The following is a 23,199-nucleotide window of genomic DNA, read 5'->3' on the forward strand; positions in this document are numbered from 1 at the left end:
CATAAAAATTATATTGCTTACAGTCTCACACTTTATAAAGTTTATCCTTTTCAGATGCTTGTCTCACAGAATTCAGTAAAATAAAGATATTCCAATATTCTGATTTAAATATTAGGTAATTAGGTCTTAGTGTGTTTATATAACTTAAAATCAGATAAAAAATTTTAAGTTCTAGAACATAATCACAATTTTGTTTGGTTTTTCCCCATTAACCAGAGTCTCTGTGTGTGTGACTGAGAGAGAGAGAGAGAGAGAGAGAGAGAGAGAGAGACAGAGACAGAAAGAGAGAGAGAGAACCTGTTTTCGTGTGTATAAAAGAGAGAGAAATAAATAATAAATTTTGGCTAACCTAAGAAGAGGTGAGAATGATGATTATGGGTCCAATGATGACAAGAAGTAGAGTATGACTGAAATATTATGTAAATCTAAGTGGATGTACCCAGGCTGGATGAGCAATCTATTCTCAGAGAAGAAACTTACAATGTGCTACCCATCCTAACAAAATGGAGAAACAAATATCTTCTGTGCAAAGCAATGTCAGTCAGAAAATATACAGAAGACAAGGAGAGTAACTTCTATCTCTGGAGTATGACGTACATAGATTAAGAATATAGTATGTGTTGATATACAGGTAGAAAAAAGCATTCTTGGATTTGATATACAGATAGATAAAAACCATTCTTGGATCTGCAAGTGTTATCTTGCAGAGAATGTAAAGGCACATGCCAGGTAACAAGGTTAGTACCTACTCCAAGATATGTGTCCAGGTCATATTGGATTGCCCAGCCCATCAGAACCTGCAACTTAATAGTAACTTATAAAGATGTATCTTTTAATAAATTTATGTTGAGCTTCTATCTTCATTGTCATCATCACTGATTATGTAACAGTATGTAATAGAACACAGATGGTTCCTGCTCTTATAGAGTCCATACGCTTACTAAAAATGAAACCCAAACCAAAAAACACTAAACTGAAATGTATGCTGATTGTATTAGTTTGTCTCATACTGCTATGAAGAACTACTTGAAACTGGGTAATTTAAAAAGAAAAGAGTTTTAATTGGCTCACATTTCCACAAGCTTAACAGGAAGCATGTAGGAGACTTCAGGAAACTTAGAATCATTGTGGAAGGTGAATGGGAAGCAAACACCTTCTTCACATGGTGGCAGGAGAGAAAGAGAGAGCAAAGGGGAAAGCTTTACACACTTTTAAGCCATAAGAATTCATGAGAACTTACTCACTATCATGACAACAGCATGAGGGGAATCCACCCCCATGTTCCAATCACCTCTGATCAGGTTCCTACGCCAAAATTGGAGACTACAATTCAACATGTGATTTGAGTGTAACAAGAGACCCAAACCATATCATTCTGCCCCTGGCGCCTCTGAAATTTCATGTCCTTTTCACATTTTAAACCCAGGTATAACTTCCCAACAGTACCTCAAAATCTTACCTCCTTCCAGTACTAATGCAAAAGTCCAAGTCTAAAGTCTCACCTGAGGCAGGACAAGTCCCTTCCGACTATTAGCCTGTAAAATCAAAAACAAATTAGTTACTTCCAAGATACAATGGTGGTACAGGCATTGGGTAAATGCTGCAGTTTCAAAAGAGAGAAATTAGCCAAAACAAAGGAGCTATAGGCTTCATGCAAGTCCAAAATCCAGCAGGGCAGTCATTAAACCTTAAAGCTACAAAATAATCTCCTTTGACTCCATGTCTCACATCCAGGCCACACTGATGCAAGGGATAATCTCTCAAAGCCTTGGGCCGCTCTGCCTCTGTGATTTTTCAGGGTACAGCATCTGCAGCTGCTTTCATGGGCTGCCATTGAGTGCCTGTGACTTTTCCAGGTGGATGGTGCAAGCTGTTGGTGGATCTACCATTCTAGGGTCTGGAGGATGGTGGCCCTTTTCTTACAGCTTCACTAAGCAGTGCCCCAGAGGGGACTGTGTGTAGGGCTCCTAACCTCACATTTTCTCTCTGCACCACCCTAGCAGAGGTTCTCCATGAGTGCTCCACCCCTGCAAGAGACTTCTGCCTGAACATACAGGCATTTCCATACATCCTCTGAAATCTAGTCGGAGGTTCCCAAACCTCAACTCTTACCTTCTCTGCACCCACAGACTCAACACCACATGGAAGCTGCCAAAGCTTATGGCTTGCCCCCTCTGAAGCAACAGCTAGAGCTGTACCTTGGCCCCTGTCAGCCATGGCTAGAGCTGGAGCAGCTGGAACACAGGGTGCCATGTCCTGTTGCTGCACAGAGCATCAGAGCCCTAACCTTGGCCCATGAAACCATTTTTTCTCCCGAGGCCTCTAGGCCTATGATGGGAGGTGCTGACATAAGGGTCTCTGAAATGTCCTGGAGGCATTTTCCCCATTGTTTATGCTATTAACATTCAGCTCCTCTTTACTTATGCAAATTTCTGCAACCAGCCTGAGTCCCTTCCTAGAAAATGGGATTTACTTTTCTAGTGCATGGTCACAATGCAAAAGTTTAAAACTTTTGTGCCATGCTTCCCTTTTAAATACAATTTCCAGTTTCAGATTATTTATTTGTTCGTGTATATGAGTATACACTTTTAGAAACAGCCAGGTCACCTCTTGAATACTTTACTGCTTAGAAATTTCTTCCACCAGATACCCTAAATCATTTCTCTCAAGTTCAAAGTTCCACAGATTTCTAGGCCAGGGGCGAAATGCCACCAGTCTGCTTGTTAAAAGCAAAGCAAGAGTGACCTTTATTTCAGTTCCCAATAAGTTCGCCATCTCCATCTGAGACTTCTTCAGCCTGGACTTCATTGTTCTTGTCATTATCAGCATTTTGGTCACAACCATTCAACAAGTCTCCAGGAAGTTTTAAACTTTCTCCCCTCTTCCTGTCTTTTTCTCAGCATTCCAGCTGTTCCAACCTCTGCCCATTACCCAGTTCCAAAGTTGCTTCCATATTTTCAGGTATCTTTATAGCATTACCCCACTCCTGGTACCAATTTTCTGTGTAGTTTGTTCTCATACTGTTATAAAAAACTACTTGAGACTTGGTAATTTATGAAGAAAAGATGCCAAATTGGCTCACAGTTCTGCAGGCTTAATAGGAAGCATAACTAGGAGGCCCCAGGAAACTTATAATCATGGCATAGGGCAAAGGGGTGTAAAGCACTTTCTTTACATGGTGGCAGGACAGACAAAGTGAGAGAATGAAAGGGAAGGGCCACATACTTTTAAACTATCAGATTTTGTGAGAACTCACTCACTATCACAAGAACTACATGGGAGAAACCTGCCCTCATGATCAAATCACCTCTCCCACTAGGTCCTTCCTCCAACACTGGGGATTATGATTCAACATGAGACTTGGGTAGGAACAATGAGCCAACACACACCACTTCCATAAATGCAAGTTTTTGAACTAAGGTTTCTAAGAACAAAGAAATTAAAATCTAATATCTTAATCTATATACTATCACTGGTTTTTTTGTTGTAAATAATGTTATTCAGTTAACTGCTATGGTTAGGATGCTTTTGGTTTTAAGATAAAGAAGAATAAAAGCTTAAACAGTAAGACTTTTTAATTATCTTAATGAGATGCCTGGATATAGACAATTTCAGGATTTGTTCAGGTATCTTTTACATGAGAATAGATACTTCTTTTATTCTGCAGTCCTCACCATATTGGCTTTTTCTACCCACACTCAGTATTGTATGTTTTCAGATGGCTCTATTGCATATCCTCCCACAAGCACACTTCAAGAGAGAAAATGTGAAACATAAATATGACTGGTACTTTCATGTGCTACACTCCTTTAATATAGGAGCAAAATTGCTTTCAGAATCCTCTGGCTGACTTATTCTGATGTATCTGTGAATGGAATGGAGGCAGGTAGCTACCCCTTAATTCAGAATAACTGAAAAACTAGCATCTGGCATTGAATCCTTTATGGTTAGAAGTAGGAAAAAACCAAGACAGTTGAAAATATCTGTTTGGATGACAATTCTATTAATCATTATTGCAGTTCATCAACACTCTGGTACTCTTCCTTCCTGGACTTTATCCCCTGCAAGTTAGGCAACATGACTTACTTTATCAAATAAAATATTAGCCTAGTGATGTGTGGGTGTGACCTATAAATTGAAACAATAAGAATTGCTAAGAAATCCTCTATGTCCTTCTCCATCGGCTATAGATATTCAGTGTTCCAACTGCATTTGAGATTGAGAGGAAATTGAGATATTAAGCTTGCTTCTTACTGTATCATAATCCAGCATACCTTGACTGATTCAGAAATTTCTCTAACAGCAATGATACTAGTGGCCTGCGGGAGGTTCCCAAATTGAAGTGGAACCTCGACCCCAGCTAGTATTCAGGGTCTTGACACCATCTCAAGAAGTAATTTAAGGAGAGTCATAAAATAAAGTATATATATTTATTGCAAAATGAAAAGTATACACCTAAGAAAGGGTATTGCAGACATACTCAAAAGAGAGTTGCACCCAAGGTGGTTTGAGGTTGTTACCTTTATGGGTTTCTTTAACCGAGGCATGAAATATTCATGAAAATTCCTCGAGAAAGTAGAGATTTCTCAGAACTGTAGTGTTATTCACTTTTACACCAAATATGGTGTTTTTGGAGCAGTCATAGTGCTGTTGGGTGTGTGATTCAGTATGCTAATGAGTATATAATTAGGTCCTAGGTGAAACCCAAGTCAAATTCAGTACTACGCTGGGTCTAGTCAATCTTAGCCAGCTTGGTTCACACCCTGTTTTGGAAGGTCTTATCAGTCCATAGCCTCTGCAGCTATTTCAACAGCTTCTTTTTGTTTATTCATGTGAAATTGCTGCCTGAAATTTTCTATTCTCTTGTGACCAGTCTGTATTATTCCTGTCTCAGCAAGAAAAAAAAATTAAAATATGTGGTTTTGCTTAAATGGCAGGCAGTGGGTAGTAAGGCAACTGTTAGAGGGTGGACAGATGGAGACCCATTTCATGTAGTGGCCAAATTCTGGTAAAACAGTAACTCAGAAGGCAGATCATATAATAATGGACATGAAGGCTCAGAGGAACAAGTCGGGAAAACAAGTGTTAGCAGTTGTGTGTGGGTTTTTGTTGGCTGGTTTTGGTAAGGTATTTTAAGAAGGCAACAAGTTCAGAAAAGAAATGATAGTCTTGCAAACACAGATAAAAGGGCATTGAATTCAGAAATTCAGGGCCTTGAATGTTAGAAAAGCTGTACACATTTCAGAACCAAACGATGGAAGATAAAAGTGAGAAGCCTTTGAGCAACAAAGGCTAATTTAAAATCAGCCATTAGGCATGTGTAAAATTAAACATATAGGTGTCCCATCATGGTTATCAATATATGAACGGATTGAGGGTGTCAAAGACATATGCAGACTTAATAAAGACAGACGTTACTCAAATAGACTTGTAGTAGAGAAAACTTTTTATTTCAGAAATCTGCATAAGTTACACAAGGAAACAGAAAAAGACTTTTCTTTCATCGGGAAAGGTCACCAGAGTCAGCAGAAATTTTTAAGGGGAAATTAGGTAAGAAAGTATGGATGAGCAGACAGCATAAGCAGAGTGATCAGACAGGAAGCATGCCTCCCAGTGGTCAGCTGACTCTCAGGAAACAGTAATAAGAGGGGCATGTTCTGCATTTTAATGCTTGCTCAAGCTTGGGGGCAACCCCAAATTCAAAGGCCTGTGGGAAAGAGATAAGCCTTTCCAAATTTTAGTCAAGACATGGCCAAGGGTAAGAAATGAGCAATTGTGAACACAGGTCAGTCCCTCCCTGCTAACCCGCACCCCCCCCCATTGTTTAAGACAAACTGCCTTTGTCTTTAAACACTACTAAGGACGGAATAGGAATCATGAACTGAGATTGGTCAAAGTAGTTTTTAGGGGTTGAGCGAGCCTTCACATTCTTGTTGGCATTAAGGGACTAGCTGTATCATCTGCCAACTTGTAGTTCGACTGTTGTTGAAGGGTCTTAGAGATCAGGTTTTTAATGAGAGCTATGGCTAGGAATATTGTAGAAAAATAACTATTAAACATGAAATAGAGGAGCAATGCCAAGGTTTGCGGTTCAGATGGTGGCAGTTAAGGAGATTCTAGGACATTGAAAATATCCTTAAATAGTGGGTAGTTTGATGAATTTCCAAGTTTGTGGTCTCAATATTTTTAGTTTTAGCATGTATATTAGAGAGGTTTCAGGGAACATATGCACAACAATTGAGAAGCCAGAATCATGCCCAAATCTAGATCATTGTAGACAGCCATTCACTGGAGTTTCTGGAGTACTTTGGCAATGATGTTGGTGGCTTTGGTAAGACTTTCTGCAGTCTTGGTTATTTCAGGAGCAAACAACTGAATATGTACAAATTCCAGCAAACTGCCTGACCAGTCCACAGCAATTGTAGGCAGAAAGTTTGCTCATATGTGAACTGCTGCAGTAGTCTTTTAAGTTTACTCTCAATCTCTTATCCTCTTGTTCCAAGGCTTCTTAAGAACCTGGAGAAAAAAAATAAATAAATAAAGGTCATAGCCTCCTTCTAGGATGGGGATTCTGTACCTAACCTTGCAGCTATAATATGGTTTACAGATATTTTTGATTGTCCAATGCCTAGGAAATGTAGTAGATTAGTTAAAGTGAGAAAAGAAAGCAATTTAGTTAAAAGTCTGATAATGGCTAGTAAGATTAGCCAGAAAACAGGATCTAGTGCAATTGTCAAGCAGACATCAATAAGCACCATTACCTTAATACAATGTGTCTCATTAGGGACTGAACAGGATTCACAGGTGTGACTGTCCCATGGATTTGTACCTTAGAGCTCACATGAGCTGTTTTGATAAGGATGTTATTCTGTCCAAATGGGAAATTTTGAGATTGAAGAAAGTCATGTTTGTTGTTCACAAGACAGTCCCAATCATACCAGGCACAATTATGCTTAGGATCACCAGGATTATCTTTAAGATTCATATAACAAGGCAATGTACTCTTATCACCCGTAATAATACTGTAGTATTTGTATTGATGGAAAAGTAGGGGCAATTGCAAATAATTAAGCCCATGAAAAGGCCTTTGGTGATGTTGTGGTGGAAGTATAGATTGCCCTATTGAAAACTGTTGATACTGAGGAAGACTCCTTTTGAAGTCTAAAGGAAAAAGCTAAACGGCTCCAAAGTGATAATATAAAAAATAGAGGATTATCTTGCTAGGACTTCTGTGACAAAATGCTGCATAATGAGTGCCTTAACCAACAGAAATTTATTTTCTCACAGGTCTAGAGACTAGAAGTCTGAGATCAGAATGTTGGCAGAGTTGGTTTCTTCTTAGGACCATGAAAGAAATACCTGTTCCAGGCTTCTCTCCTAGGTTTATAGATGCTGTCTTCTCCCTGTGTCTTCACATAGTCTTTCGTCTGCACATATCCCTGTCCAACTTTCCTCTCTTATAAAGATACCAGTCACAGTGTATTCAGGTCCATTTCACAACTTTATTTTCACTTAATTACTTCTGTAAAAATTCTATAATATCTTCATGTACAATCATACTCTAAAATGCTGAGAGTTAGAACGTCAGCATGCGAATTTTTGGAACAGAGTAAAATTCAGCCCATAATAAATGCCTGTAAGCCTAATAGTGGTATAGGAATTTGGAATAAACTAGAGGCTTCCAAAGGAAAAAAGAGTATATAATCAGCAATTAAAAGTAAGGTTTTGAGATTGTGCTACACATGGAGTAAAAGAATACCCATAGATTCTGGGGTTCTTACGGAGTACTGAGATAGAATAATTATTAAAGAAGTTTTTGTGAAGAGGAGAAGGAAATACTACAAGGACTCATTATGAAAGTCTGCAGTTACAATGAGGAAAGTTATATGGACGGCAAAGGTGACAATGGAGGAACATAGGAGAAAGAAAATGGTAAAAATATATGTATAGGAAGGAAAATCTCAGTGTTTTGTTCCAATGTTGTTGGTAGAGCTACATTGGTAAAGCTGTCATCTGCTTGATGGGAAGTTATTGGGAAAGCTGTCTAATTTGTTGTGTAGACATTGTATTCTAGAAGTCTGAAAAAACAGAGCATGGATTAGCTTAAGATCTCCAATTGAGTTGAACTTCCATTCAGAGTAGATTTTACATCCTTTTAGTTGAGAGCCATAAACTCAAGGTTGGAATTCCTGGAGTTCGCAAGAAGACTGTTTCAGATAGGAGTAAAACTTCCTCATCAATGTTGGCAGAAGACATGATTTAGTCTCTTTCTCCCATGTTGAATGATCTTGTAAAGGCCAGTGACTAAATTTCAGGTGAGAGAGCCAAGTGGCCATCTGGGTGTCTCCAAAGTACATCTGGGAAGGTAAAGCATCCAACTTGTTTCCAATTGTTCTTTCACATTAGGGGGCTTTAAATGGGGGAGATTCTAAGTTCTTTTGTTAGGGGCTCAGTTGGTAAGTGTAGACAGCTTAAGATTTTTTCTGGTTGTTTGAAATTGGAATAGATTTGTAAGCTGGCAGGTAAACATATTGTCAGGCAGTGACTTTTTTTTGTTGTTCTGGGGTTTTGTCATCCATGTGAGCTTCTACTTTAAGTATGAAGCTAAGGGGATAGACACTTGTGTCCATTTTTAGTTGATGTCCTCAAAGTTGTTATAAATCCTCTCGTTTTCCATACAATACTAAAATCATGTACTGTCCAAAAAGCGTGTTTACTCTCTGTGTAGATATTAACTCTTTTCTTTTTAGCCAAAAATCAAGCTGTTAAGAGAGCTAAAAGTTTAGTGATCTGAGGTGCCTTGTGCCAGGTAGAAGTTTATGTTCTATGGAGTTTTAAAAATCGTAATGGCATAACTTGCCTGGATTTTTTTTTCTGAGGGGCAGAGATATAAACCATCAGCACAGAAGACAAAGTCTGGATTTTTAAGGGGGATCTCTGAGTGGTCAATGTTGCTGAGGATTAAGGCTTGAATTTCATAATGTAATCGTGTAATTTCTCTTCAGTCGGAAGAGGGAATATAGTGGCAGGATTGAGATTTTGAGAGCAGTCGATGGTAATATAAGAAGAAGTGAAGAGAAGAATTTCGTTAGAGGTGAAAATAAAAAATGCTGGGTGTTTTCCATTAGGATAAGGGCCGGAGCTGCATAAAATAAATAGATGTTCAAGATACAATCCAAACAAGGTCAGCTGTGGTTTGAAGTAATTTTACAGTTGCTGCAACTGCTTTCAGGCAAGAAGGGAAACCTTGAGTTATAGTATCTAGGATGGGGTTAAAGTATCCCATTGGCCTCTCATTTTCATTATGTTTTTGAGATGTCTAAGGCATGTCCTTCTCTTTCATAAACACACAGGGAGAAAAGCAAAAGGAAGTTACGAAGGTTTAAAGTGGGCATGGAGGAAAGAAAGGTCTTTAGAGATTCAAATTATTTTAAAGAAGGTGAGTCCCCCTGAGGTTGGGAGTTCGAGACCAGCCTGACCAATATGGAGAAACCCCTTCTCTACTAAAAATCCAAAATTAGCAGGGCATGGTGGTGCATGCCTATAGACCCAGCTATTTGGGAGGCTGAGGCAGGAGAATCACTTGAACCTGGGAGGCAGAGGTTGTGGTGAGCCGAGATGCCAACATCATGCCATTGCACTCCAGCCTGGGCAGCAAGAATGAAACTCTTCCTCCCTCGACAAAAAAAAAAAAAAAAAAAAAGCTGAGTCCCATTGTAGAGATTCAGATACAAGCTCTTCAGTCACACCATATAAAAGGAATGCTATAGCAGAAAAGCTAAGAATTTATTCTACAATAACTAAGCAGCCCCCCAAAGTCCTTCAACTATCCCTTGGTTTTGGGGCAAGATATAGTTACAAAATGTCTTGATAAGATATGGGGATAAACATTTTTCCCTGAGGATAAATAATCGTTGCTTAAATTGTACACTTGAGGGCACAGAAACAGAACTTCTGAGACCTTAGGTCTCTTCCTAGCCAAGACTTTTAATAAGTACTGGGTATCTTGCAAAGAATTATTGAGTGCCTTAGAACAAAGATGAAAAGTATCTACAGATTATATTGAGTACTAAAGTGCAAGGGAAGATCGAATTCTTTAAATTTGCAGTTATTGTCTGGGAAAATTAAGCGAGAGCTTCTATAAGTCCTGAGTCATAAGTAAGTAAGCATATTCTTGATCTTCTCATGTAAAAGAAAATAGGGAAATAGGCTAAAGGGGCTGTGAGAAGCAGAGCACAATGACAACAGCAAAATGAGTGGTGTTGGAAGGTATGGAAATAAGGATAGCAATAGTGTATTTGAGACCACAGGGAATCTTGATTTACATTCCTCTTTATGACTTGCAAATCTTGGACCAACTAGTGACATTTTCTGCTTTTTTTTTTTTTTTTTAACAGGAAATTGGTGCATTGAGGGACTACAGGTAGAAATCATGAGTGCTTTGTCAGCTTGGATAGTAGGTTTTGAGACCTTCAGTTGCCTCGGGTTGTAGAGGATTCTTACGAAGGGTGCATACTAGGGTCTCTCCTCACCTTTAAGGTATCCTACAGTTGTGCCCTACATCTGGCAAACCCATAGCAAAATTGAGCCAGGAAGGAATGTGATGAGGAATTTTGAATGTGGGGATTTTTAAGGGCTTGGGGAGCAGTGAACTGGGCAAGAAAACTGGTGTGATCTATCAGAGATATCAGAGGTTAAAGGCAAACTGAAGAAAGTTCAGGACTTCAGGGTTAGTTCCTTAGGTGAACATAAAATATTAACATTCCAATGAGAGAGTAGATCTCTGATTAACGGATTAACAGGGGTTACAGAATTTAATAAAATGCTGTGTTTGGCATTATAGGATACAGAAGACGCAGAAGGGAACTTGGAAAGGAGAAAATCTTATAGTAAGTTGTCTAACTTAATCTCGCAGATAGTTTGTGCACTCTACTGTTTAGAGAAAATTTTGAACTGTTGGATTCAAGGGCTCATAAGAGATGAACATATTTGGGGAGATCTCAAGAAATTTAGAGAGGTGATTATAGTTTCAAATTATACTTTGTGAAAATACCATTTTTGAAGAAATTAGACTGAATGAGTGCCCAGTGGCAGAGCATATAATCAGCAGGGGCAGAGGAGACAGAACGCCATGAAAGTGAGAATTACGCATGAGATTAGGCTGGTATACAGATAACCAAAGAGATCTCACAAAAAGTCAGAAAAAAACTAAGCACGTAGTAGAAAAAAGCTAAGAAGAGTCCTGCTCAACAACAGTCAGGGATTAAATCTCCACTTGGAAGGAACCAAGAAGACCTCTACCTAGGAAAGGTCTTGCTCAACAGAAATGAACTCTGAAGAGCCTCATTTAACAGTATAAAAATAACTTCTTATCCCGCTACAAAAGACAAATATCTGGAATACTGAATTAAGGTTTGCTACTCACCACCATAGATCCGGATTTGTCCAGCTAGGAAGGATGCACAGGGTCAGAGAAGCCAGCATCAAAACCTCGGTGCAGATGGTATAGTCCAAGGGGCAATCAGCAATCAACCTGACTCAGCACCAGTCTCTGCCAAAGAAAAACTAATTCAGACTTAGGTAAGAAAGACTTTATTCAAAATAATTATTGTAATATTGAGAGTGCTCCAGTCTCAGAAATCTGCTAGTATCTCAAAATCAAACAGAACATGTCTTTCCTCTTATAGGAAAAAGTAACCAGGGAGAGCAAAAATTTTTAAGAGGAAATTGGGCAAGCAATGGGGAGTGAGTAGAAGGCATGACAGAGGAGTCTGATAGGCCAGTTCTCTTGATAGCTGTTAAAGAGAGTAAATTCTGCATTTTAGTCCTTGCTCAGGACTGAGTACAGGACAAATACAGGGGCCTGTGGGGAGAAGAGAAGCCTAACCAAAGTTTAATACAAGGCAAAGGGGGAAAAATGTGCGATTTTGAACTTTTGGTCGGGGTCTTAGAGTAAAGGGAACTAAGGATATAGTGGCTATAATTCCTTTAAATTAAAAAAGAAAGCTCAGGGAAAGGGGACAGAGGGAATAACTGTCCCACTTGAATAGAATTGGCTCAAACAGCTATAATTAAATCAAGAAAAGAGAAATGGGAGGAGGGATGAGAGAGTAAGAAAAGATAGCAGTCTGGAAGGAAATTGTAGTTAGTGATTGTTAATTCATATATTTTGTCCATCACGATTTACCTATCAAAATTACCATTTAGTATTTAAAACTCTGTGCATATTTTATCTCATCTGGAAACCATTCCTTAAATTTAAGGATTAGCTTTTTTTCTTTCCATAGAACATTTATAACTTTGAATAATTCTGTCGCAGCATTTAAAATAATATATCATATTTACTGGGTTCCTTTGAATGAGAAATCTTTATTTTCTCAACTTTAATCACCAATTACATTGACATTCAATATATGCCAGTTTTTATTATTGTTATTATTATTATATTTATTTATTTATTTATTTTTTGAGATGGAGTCTTGCTCTGTCACCCAGGCTGGAGTGCAGTAGCATGATCTTGGCTCACTGCAAGTTCTGCCTCTCGGGTTCATGCCATTCTCCTACCTCAGTCTCCCGAGTAGCTGGGACTACAGGCACCCGCCACCACGTCTGGCTAACTTTTTTGTATTTTTTTAGTAGAGACGGAGTTTCACCGTGTTAGCCAGGATGGTCTCGTTCTCCTGACCTCGTGGTCCGCCTGCCTGGGCCTCCCAAAGTGCTGGGGTTACAGGCGTGAGCCACCTTGCCCAGCTGAGTTTTTGTTAGTTTTTATTGACATCCTTATATTATCTTTACAACGTCTTTAGGAAATCATATTGTTATTGAAAATATCTGTATAGGGGAACACCATAGGAAAACGTTTTTATATACAGTATCAGGTAAGAAATATACTTTTAGCTCATGATTTTAATAAGGAAGATTTCTATCTGGGTACTATATTTTAAATGTTAAAAATCTACTAAGGCAATTACTCTATACTTTTTGCTATTATCAAACCAAATGTAAGACAGTAGCCAGAGAACTATTTTTGGCACTAAAAAATCAAACTTTTTCTTTTGCAGAAATAACTCATTCTTGGCTCTAGTCTAGCCTGATGGCCTTTGTGAATGCTTGGTTACTTGCAGATGGATGCACAAAGAGAGCACATAAGTAGGCTGGTTTTAGCAGTTCAACTGTGGCCATTCCTTATCTAAGGTTTTCTTCCTTTACAAAGAGTTTCAAGGATTCTGGATCCTGTGCTTGTGAACCTACCAATGAGCACAAGGCTGAGCACAAAAGATAACACCAATGAATAGGTTTGGAATTGCAGAAATGATTGCAACTTTACTACTTATACCTAAGAGTTAAATCTATTCCCAAATATCTATACTTTACATGGGGCATAAATTACTATGGATGAGGTTTTGTAAGTTCAAGCCTAGTAGCCCATCAAGAACTTACAGATTTTTCCTTTTATCCTTATATTATGCCTATATGACAGAGCTATAAATGATTATTAATAAATATTATTAATTTTAGATAAAATAAAATATTTTTTTATTCCATCTGAATAAATGTAGCATATGGGACTATATTATTAGATGCTATTTTCCTTTTTGCCCATCACTGTAAGTTTTGCTTCTGTAGGCTTTTCCTCCTAATTCCTCTTCCTTAAAGGGACACTTTGAAAATTAGTTCTGTTTCTGTAAATACAATTTAGATTCCTTAGGGAGCAAACACAAGGAAAATGAAAAGTGTAATATGTTTATTCAATAAATTGCTGTATTAAATCATAATATACAGAGATGTTTATTGAGTTTGCAAAGTATAGAAATCACAAATATATCATCTTAAAATGAAATCTTATAAAAATGATTTAGGAGGAAATTGGCTACCATTAATATTACCTTTTTAAATCCTCTACCTTTAGCAGATGTCCATTTATATTTGCAATTCCAGTAATATAACTTACATTCAATTTATTATATCTGAATTTTGTTATATTGGTTATTTCCCTTAATAAACATGATATAGGGGAGTAATATTTCTTTCTTTTCACAAACACAATTATTATAATTTTTTAGCTTTATAGACACTTCCAATTTATGATACCTGACTAAATAGAATGGGTTCCCTTACTCCTCAAATTGAAATTATAGAATAAATTTAAGTATGCACTGTAGCATTAATAAACTGAATATTATCATGAGCAAACCATAGACATGATAATTTTTCCATACATAAAACTATAGAATCAGATAAAATAATAAACCCAATAGAGCTGATTAATTTACAGCCTCATGTTATCCAAAGACCTCAGATTAAAGTTGTGTGTATCCTGAGCAGTGGCCAGAACAACTCAGGGTCTGAGATGAGACATGGGCCCTGGAGTAGTAGTGCAATTACTCAGCTAATTAATTAAATGGCTTTAAAGTAACTGATTCAGACTCTACTCTTAGAATTTCCAGTACCCAGTGTTTTCTACAGGGCTGAAGCCACAAGGGCTAATGCTACAAGCTACTTCCTGAAGAGACAATTTCATTTTATTTATTTATTTATTATTTATTTATTTATTTATTTATTTATTTTTGAGACAGTCTCGCTGTGTCACCCAGGCTAGAGTGCAGTGGCTAGATCTCGGCTCACTGCAAGCTCCGCCTCCCGGGTTCACGCCATTCTCTTGCCTTAGCCTCCAGAGTAGCTGGGACTACAGGAGTCCGCCACCGCTCCCGGGTGATTTTTTATATTTTTTAGTAGAGACGGGGTTTCACCGTGTTAGCCAGGATGGTCTCGATCGCCTGACCTCATGATCCGCCCGCCTCGGCCTCCCAAAGTGCTGGCATTACAGGCGTGAGCCACCGTGCCTGGCCAAGAGACAATTTTTAAATAAGACGTGTTGCTGTCAGAGAAGAAGTGCAATGCCTCAAGTAGCATAAACCACTGTCAAAATAAAGAAACTCCATGTCTAGAATATCATCTCACTAACAGAAAATTTGCTTAGCCACACATATTTGTCCTCAGGGGGACAAAAATCATCTGCAAGGCCTGGCACAGTGACTCACACCTGTAATCCCAGCACTTTGGGAGGCCAAGGCTGTGGATCACAGGGTCAGGAGTTCAAGAGAAGCCTGGCCAAGATGGTGAAACCCTATCTCTATTAAAACTACAAAAATTAGCCAGGCGTGATGGTGGGCTCCTGTAATCCCAGCTACTCCGGAGGCTGAGGCGGGGAATGGCTTGAACCCGGGAGGCGGAGGTTGCAGTGAGCCAATACCCTGCAACTGCACTCCAGTCTGGGACACAGGGTGAGACTCTGTCTCAAAAAAAAAAAAAAAAATCATCATCTACAGATAAATAAACATAATTAAATTAGCAGTACTAGATAAATTAGGTCATAAATAAAAGTAATGTAACCAGTGTAGTTTGGGAAAATATATACAAATATATAAAATATAAATGTATATGCACATAACTATATTTATATCTGATCATTTAAATAAGATTAAACTACAAAATTGTTTATTTAATACAAAACATACATAATCACAGTCTTACTGTTTTTACCTTTTCCATGAGAAAGAAAATATGTTAAAAATCCCCTGATTTTTTAAAAACCTTCATAATTGCCTAAACTTTTCAGAAAATAGAGATTTCAATTTAATTTTTAAAATATATTTATTTATTGTTATTTTAGAGACTTTATCATACTGTGTTGCCCAGGACAGAATGGAGTGGCTATTCACAGGCACGATCATAGCTCATTGCAGCCTGGAACTACTGGACTCAAATGATCTTCACGCCTCAGTCTTCAAAGTAACCAGGACTATAGGCATGTGCCACAGCACCTGACTTCAACTTAGTTTTTAATAGGACAACATATTATGAAGATAACAAATACAGGTTATAGACTTCTTATTAGAGCTTAAAAATTACTCCAGAAACAAATAGTCTCTATAATTTGGGTGTGGTTTCACAAGGTTCTGTCATTAGAAATAACTTTTGGAAGAAAAGCTTTGTAATGCTGAATAGTACCTACCCTCCTCAGCTGTAAGGGAAGGAGCAATTTATCACTTTTGTCTTACTGAGATTTCCTTCACAAGGAGGTAAGAAAGTCTGTGGCTTTCAAAGCTGTAAAGTGCTAATATTCAATTAGTTGGCAATGAGAGTCAAATATACTATGACTAGGAAACTGAAAACCTAAAATATGGACAGACAAGGGGCAGAATCAGGATACAAACTAATGGGTGACAGAGATGGAATATTTTATATACGTAGCTTCAAATGCCTACTAAAATTTAAGTAGGCAGACTGTATTCTTATGAGGATTAACTTTAAGCATCAGCCTAGTCATTGAATATTCAAATAGAGACTTTTTAAAAACACTTTATTTTTTTAGAGCAGTTTAAGATTCACAGCAAAACTGAGAGGAAGGTACAGAAATATGTCATTTATCTCCTGCACTCACACAATAACCTTCACTATTATCAACATCCCCCACCAAAATTGTGTATTTTTACAATTGATCAACCTACATTGACACATCATATTTAAACTTAAAACATGATAGTAGGAGCTGGAGAAAACAGAGTTTCTAAGTTAACATTTTGGGATAATATGTTGGGAGGGGTGGCTTTTGATTTTACTCCTGAAAGGAAAGACTTGGAAATCAGAAATAGAGGAAGAGTCAGAGGAGGAAAGAATGGAAAGCTGAGAAATGAGAAATCAAACTTGAACTTGATTTTTGAGATTATCATTAGCAAACCATGACTTTCTAAACGCTATTCAATGGTAAATGATTACGGTAAAACTCAATGGTAAAATCAGTTGTTTCTTGCCTAAAGATCTTTCTGGCTGGGCATAGTGGCTTAAGCCTATAATCCCACCCCTTTGGGAGGCCCAGGCAGGAGGATCGCTTGAGGCCAGGAGTTCAAGATCAGCTTAGGCAACATGATGAGACCTCATCTCTACAAAAAATACTTTTTAAAACATTAGCTGGGTGTAGTGGTGCACAACTGTAATTCTAACTACCTGGGAGGCTGAGGCAGAAGGATCACTTGAGCCCAGGAGGTCAACATTGCAATGAGCCATGATCACACCCACTGCACTCCGCCTGGGTGACAGAGCAATACACTGTCTCTTAAAAATAAAAATAAAAAAGATATTTCTGATGTTGAAGTGTCTTGTAATTGTGAAACCCTAGTTTCAAACTCAAGCTCTGTGACATATTAGCTGTATGATCCTAGGAGAGCTCCTTAAGCTCTCTCTGTTTAATCTTTTTATGTATAAAGTGGTAGTACTACTAGGACATACTTTCATAAGATTGTTGTATGAACTAAGGGATATAATAGATTTAAAAATCGAAAATCAATGTCCCCAAACGTTGAGAGGAAATGCATACTGCTTTTACTTCCATATATGCTCTTGAATTGAGAGCTTGCAGAGCAACGACTCTTTTAAACAGTTCAACTGGGGGATACTTTGCAGTGGATTTGGAGAGAGCAGATTGCCATCTTATCTTCCCCTTGGCATCACTACTGGGAAGGGAGGATCCTAAGCCTCTGACTACTTTCAAAGCCTTGTTTAATGGCTCTTCTTCTTAGATTTATATATATTCTATAGCACCATGCTAAACTTTTCTTAAAATAACTTGAGTGGTTCCGCTTCCTTGCATGCAAAATGTCGTGACTACAACAGTTATCTTGTAATGATAACTTGTGGCCACGATGTCCTCTTTCAAAAATCTAAGCCTGAAATATTAACTTACTGTGTGATAATTTTAGCAATTTGATATGGAAATATAGATAATTCATAAAGTCTGACAAATTTTTCTGTGATGTTTCAATAGGAAGAAGAGAAAATGTAAAATTTTGCAACACAGGTGTTCCAAGTATTGCTTTTCTGTTGATCTCTGTTTTTGTACAGAAACAGACCCCATCAGCAGATTTGTATTGATCACTCTGGTTTCTGCTGACAATGTCTGTGACTGAGCCAAATGCAGCTAATACCAAGCTAATACATGCAGTAGAAACAACTGATACCCATCTAGAAATTTAGTTTAGAAGACACGTTATTTAAGATTTTGCTTAAGTGCTTTCTGTTCTTTAGTTTTTAAAAAGTGAGGGGTGGGCTAAATACGGAGTTGGCTGTAATATTAATAATCACACTACAGAATTTACTTTTGGCACCAAAATATTAAGGATTCTGACACACAAAGTCTAAGAAAACTAAATATTATCTCCTATCTGGTTTGAATAATAATTCTAGATACTGGTTAATATCCAACTACTCCTGACAAAATGAGACCAAATATTACATATATTATGCTGATTTTCATAGCCTGGGGAATTTGCATGTACGTTGCTGTGGTGAATTTTAGGACAGATAAATAGTTAGGTAGATAGTAGATAGGTAGGTAGGTAGGTAGGTAGTAGAGAGAAAGAGAGTGCAAGAGAGATGATAGATGAACACAATTAAAAATAAGATATTCAGAGTGAAAGGAAAAGAGAGAAGTCAAGGATAATGTGTTTTAGGAAGATCTATGCATAAAAAAGGGAATTGAATCTCAAAGTTTAAAGTTTTACATAACATTTCAAGGATCTTAGATGCTATTCCACTCTGGCCTTTCCGTGGATCACCTTGGAATAACCACTAAAATATTGAGCTTCCTGCATCTAACTCTTTGAAAGTTATTTAATTGTGGATGTTATAAACTTGAAAAACCTTTGTTCTAATGCTATGTTACCATTAAATACTAAGTATGATGTATACATCAGTTGTGAACATTGGATGTTGTGAGTATCATATTTTTCCTCTGAAAAAGTGGAACCCCCTCAGGGAAAGAACCTCAATTAAAACTGGTTCTTATGGGAGTAAATTGAGGGATTACAGATTCAAAGCAACACCAGTGGAAAATTTTTGCTTCTCTCATTATGTGCAATTTAATTGATGGTCAAGCTTTATCTCAGTACACAACTAGAATCACATTAGCTTGGAAAATAATTAAAGCACATATGGCCCAATGACCTGAAGTAATTAATAAAGACTCTCTGGGTGTCTAATCCCGGCGATTTTTACCATTTCAGGTGCAGTGACTGTAATGTGTGACTAGGTAAATAAAGATTTTGCTTTATAGAATTATAAGGCCACACACCAGTTAAAAATTGGGACACATGGCCGTGTTGGAAGTTTGGTAACTTCTTGTAAGGTTAAATGTACATTTGGCATAAGATCTAGCAATTACACTCTCGAATATTTATTACAAGAAAATGAAAAATTATGCTCCCACAAACACCTGTACGTAAATTTTCACAGAAGTTTCATTTGTAATAGTTAAAACCTGGAAACCACCCAAATGACTCCAAAGGGTGAACATATAAACAAACATTAATGATATATCCCTAAAACAGGATGCTCAGTAATTAAAAGGAACAAATTACAGTTACATGTAACAACTCGCATTGATCTCAAGGACTTTATGTTGAGTGAAGAAAAAGACAATCTGAAAAGGTTATATACTATATGATTCAATTTATATATTATTACCCATAATATTATATATTATTATCCATTATTAATACAAAATTAATAATGAGGGAGAAAAAATCAGTGGTTGCCAGAAGTTAAGAGAAAGAAGATATTTACAGAGTAGTAACATGAATGCTGAAGTCTCTATCCTGATTATGGTGATTGCTGCATGAATTAACATATGTAATAAAAGTTCATGTAAGTATAAATTCTACTTAAAAAATTAGTTCTTATGATACTAGTGAAATCCAATTGAATTAATAGCAGTGTACTAATGTAAATTTCCTGGTTTTTATAATATGCTGTAGTAAGGTAAGATACTTATCATTAGGGGAAGCTGAATGAGAAGTACAAATGAACTCTCTGTATGTGTTTTTTAAATCTCTTACAAGAAGGAACTATTTTAAAATAAAATGAAGTATACATATTTTGAATATATCTTCCAAAAACAATTTTATTTTGAAATAATTGGTCTGAAAATTATTTTTTCTAGCTTTAACTAGATTTTGGTATTGGTAATGGACACAATTTCAAGTTTAAGGTAATAAAAACAGGTCGTAAGTACATGAGCTTTTTTTTCATTTTGTTTTTCATAAATAGGTGGCAAAAGTAGGATGGAAGACACCAAATGCTGTATAATACTTATGTACTATCAAGTTGTTCAGATAATGAAATAGATACTTCCTGTGTGCTTCCTGTATCTAATATATTACACTATGAAAATATTATAGGGAAAAATTTTGGCATCATCAAAATATTGATAGGTACTCAAAAAAAGGAATTTTTAGATAACTTCCCAAAATCATCCTGGTGTATCTCAAATTTTGCATCTGACTGTTGATTGATTTAAAATGGGCGTTCACTGAAATTTTTTCAAGATTTCAAAGGTCGTACTTTCCAAGTAAGAATTATCTGATGTACATCTTTATGGTTATAACAGTAGTCTTTGTCCAGGACCATACTGTTTGTGTGTGTGTATGTGTGTGTGTGTGTGTGTGTGTGGTGTGTGTGTGTGTCTGTGTGTGTATGTGTGTGTGGGAGGCATGTGAATGTGTCCAGATCTGTCTAATCAACTATTATAGTAAGATGGAATGTAATTCTGCATTGATACTAGCTCCATGGAAATCATCAAAAATTTCTCATTGCATACGCTTATGAGAAGATATTTGTAACATCATCCATTCTTTGTATAATAGGAAAGTACTCGAATGTGTTTCAGGAAATGTGTTCATAAGCTCTTCTTGCTTTTTCTCCTCCAATAAACGGTATCACATCACTGGCAAATCATTTTAGGTCTCATTCCTTTATCTGACTTAAGAAAGTTTTAGGCAATTTCTAATATCATTTTCATCTCTAACATTACACATCTTGTAACTTTAATGCAAGACAGTAATATGTTTAAAAGTATGTGTTTTACTAACAAATAGTTCAAGTCTTAGCACTATTATTCACTATGCGACCTTCCTTAGGAAAGGTATTCAGCCTCTTTATCTTTCTGCTCCTTGGTCTTTCTGACACAGGGAAAATAATGTTTATCTCAAAGGTTTCTTGTGAGAATTAAATGACATTATGTATTTAAAGTATTTTGCAACTGGGTGTGGTGGTTCATGCCTGTAATCCCAGCACTTTTGGTGGCCGAGGCTGGTGGATCACCCGAGGTCAGGAATTTGAGACCAGCCTGGCCAACATGGTGAAACCCCATCTCTACTAAAAATACAAATATTAGCCAGGCGTGGTGGTGGATGCCTGTAATCCTAGCTATTTGGGAGGCTGAGACATGAGAATCACTTGAATCTGGGAGGTGGAGGTTGCAGTGAGCCTAGATCCTGCCACTGACTCCAGCCTGGGTGACAGAGTGAGACTTTGTCTCAAAAAATAAGTAAATAAATAAACAAATACTAAAAAATAAAGTGTTTTTCATATAGTAAATATTCTTTATGCGTTATTATTATAAATTAAAAGTAGATAACTGGTACCCAAAAAGTGCATAACAAGGCAAGTTTAGTCCATTCATTCACTCAGTGAATCTTTGAGGAAAGAAGTAGAAAAATGAATGCAGCTGCCAGCAAAAGAAAATCTGTTCTTCACCAGGGGAGAAAAATCGGAGGAATTATAAGCTGTCCCTTCACTCATTTGACATATATTACTGAATTCCTAAAATTTACTAGCAACTGATCTAAAACTCTGACGTGATAACAGGAACTACTTCCTGCCTTCTTAGGGCTTACACTCTAGGGGGGCATCCAAACAAAAAACTGAATCGATAAGGAAAATACATGACATAGTTGATAATGCTATGTGCTGAGGAGAAAAACAATGCAAGGGAAAGGAATAGGATAAGAAGTGAGGGCAATGATTTTAAGTAGGGGGTCAGGAAAGGCTTCCCTGAGAATGCTACAATTGAGTAAAAATTTGAAGGAATTGAGAGTGGATTCCTAAAACAGGAAAAAGTCACACAAATAGCTAAGTACCCTGTTCATGTGCCATGATTGTTGAATGATAAAAGCCACTTGAAAATGGTTAACAAGTGATTTTATTATGTTGCAAATTATTGCTTAGGGAAAGCAAGTGAGGAACTACTAGAGCATGGGAATCATTGCCTGGACATATAAGATGAAGATTAAAAAGTGTGTAAGCAAGAATTCCATAGCTTTGTCTTCAGGGGCCATAAATTGCCTCATAGAGAAAATAAAATTATCCAATCCACTAGCATTTTATTTTTATATTCGTGAATTCATATTCTGTTATAGAATAACTGAAAATAAAAATGGATTTTTTTTTTCATTTTTTCAACTGAGGTCCATAAAAACCTAAAAGATCTACCAAAAATCGTTTAGCACTGATAAAACATTCAGTAAAATTGCAGGATATGAAATCAACATATAAAAATCAGTAGCATTGCAATACACCACCAAAAACTAGCAGAAAAAGAAATCAAGAAAGCCATCCTATTTACAACAGATTATCTGAAAAAGACAAAATGACTAGGAATACGTTTAACCAAGAAGGCAAAATAACTTTCTAACAGGAAAAGTATAAAACAAAAAACATGGAAAAACAGTTTATGTTCATAAATTGGAAGAATACTGTGAAAAACATTATACCACCCAAAGTGATCTGAATATCTAATCAACTCCTACCACCAAACAAATAACATTCTTCAAAGAAATAAGAAAAAAAATTATGGTACAGCATCTTAAAAAACAAAATAATAAGATGAAGAATATAAAGTACTCCATGAATTAAATGACTAGATATAAGATATTTCTGATCTTTAAACTGTCACAGCGAGGAGACTTCACAAAGCGTTTCATTATTTAGTACCTATTTGGCCAAAAACATCAGGTCATTAGATTGAAAATTATTTTAAGTCATAAGCCTTACCATATTTATCTTTATATCCACAATGATTTGCATTCCCCTGATAATGTAGTGATGTTGAGCATTTTTTTCATATACCTATTGCCATTTGTGTGTCTTATTTTTGAAAAATGTCTGTTCAGCTAATTTGCCCATTTAATCAGATTATTGTTTGTTTGTAAATATTCATTAGATGCATTTGGTCTTTGTTGCCATCTCGAGCTAATGTTTCTTTATTGGTTTTCTGTCTAGATGATCTCTCCAATGCTGAAAATGGTGTGTTGAAGTCCCTAAATGTTTTTTTACTAAAAGTCTGTTTTATCTAAGTATAGTTAC

General features: G+C 36.8%; 2 long non-coding RNA genes across 3 annotated transcripts in view; one reads left to right on the top strand and one right to left on the bottom strand.

The window, feature by feature from the left end:
* Nucleotides 1-5,556: 5,556 nt before the first annotated feature.
* The window catches only part of LOC117098578, a 65,408-nt gene continuing 47,765 nt past the window's right edge, over nt 5,557-23,199 (bottom strand). For both annotated transcript variants that reach the window (XR_004443476.1, XR_004443475.1), the window contains exons 5-6: nt 11,426-11,551; nt 5,557-6,516 (exon numbers count right to left, since the gene is read on the bottom strand). This is a non-coding gene — a long non-coding RNA (uncharacterized LOC117098578). The remainder of the gene's footprint in view (nt 6,517-11,425; nt 11,552-23,199) is intronic.
* LOC117098580 lies at nt 9,093-13,281 on the top strand. Its single transcript, XR_004443477.1, has 4 exons — nt 9,093-9,439; nt 10,844-10,889; nt 11,434-11,580; nt 13,062-13,281. It is a non-coding gene; the product is annotated as an uncharacterized LOC117098580 (long non-coding RNA).

Source organism: Trachypithecus francoisi, unplaced genomic scaffold, assembly GCF_009764315.1.
Source record: "Trachypithecus francoisi isolate TF-2019V2 unplaced genomic scaffold, Tfra_2.0 Lachesis_group16, whole genome shotgun sequence".
In the NCBI taxonomy this organism is placed as follows: domain Eukaryota; kingdom Metazoa; phylum Chordata; class Mammalia; order Primates; family Cercopithecidae; genus Trachypithecus; species Trachypithecus francoisi.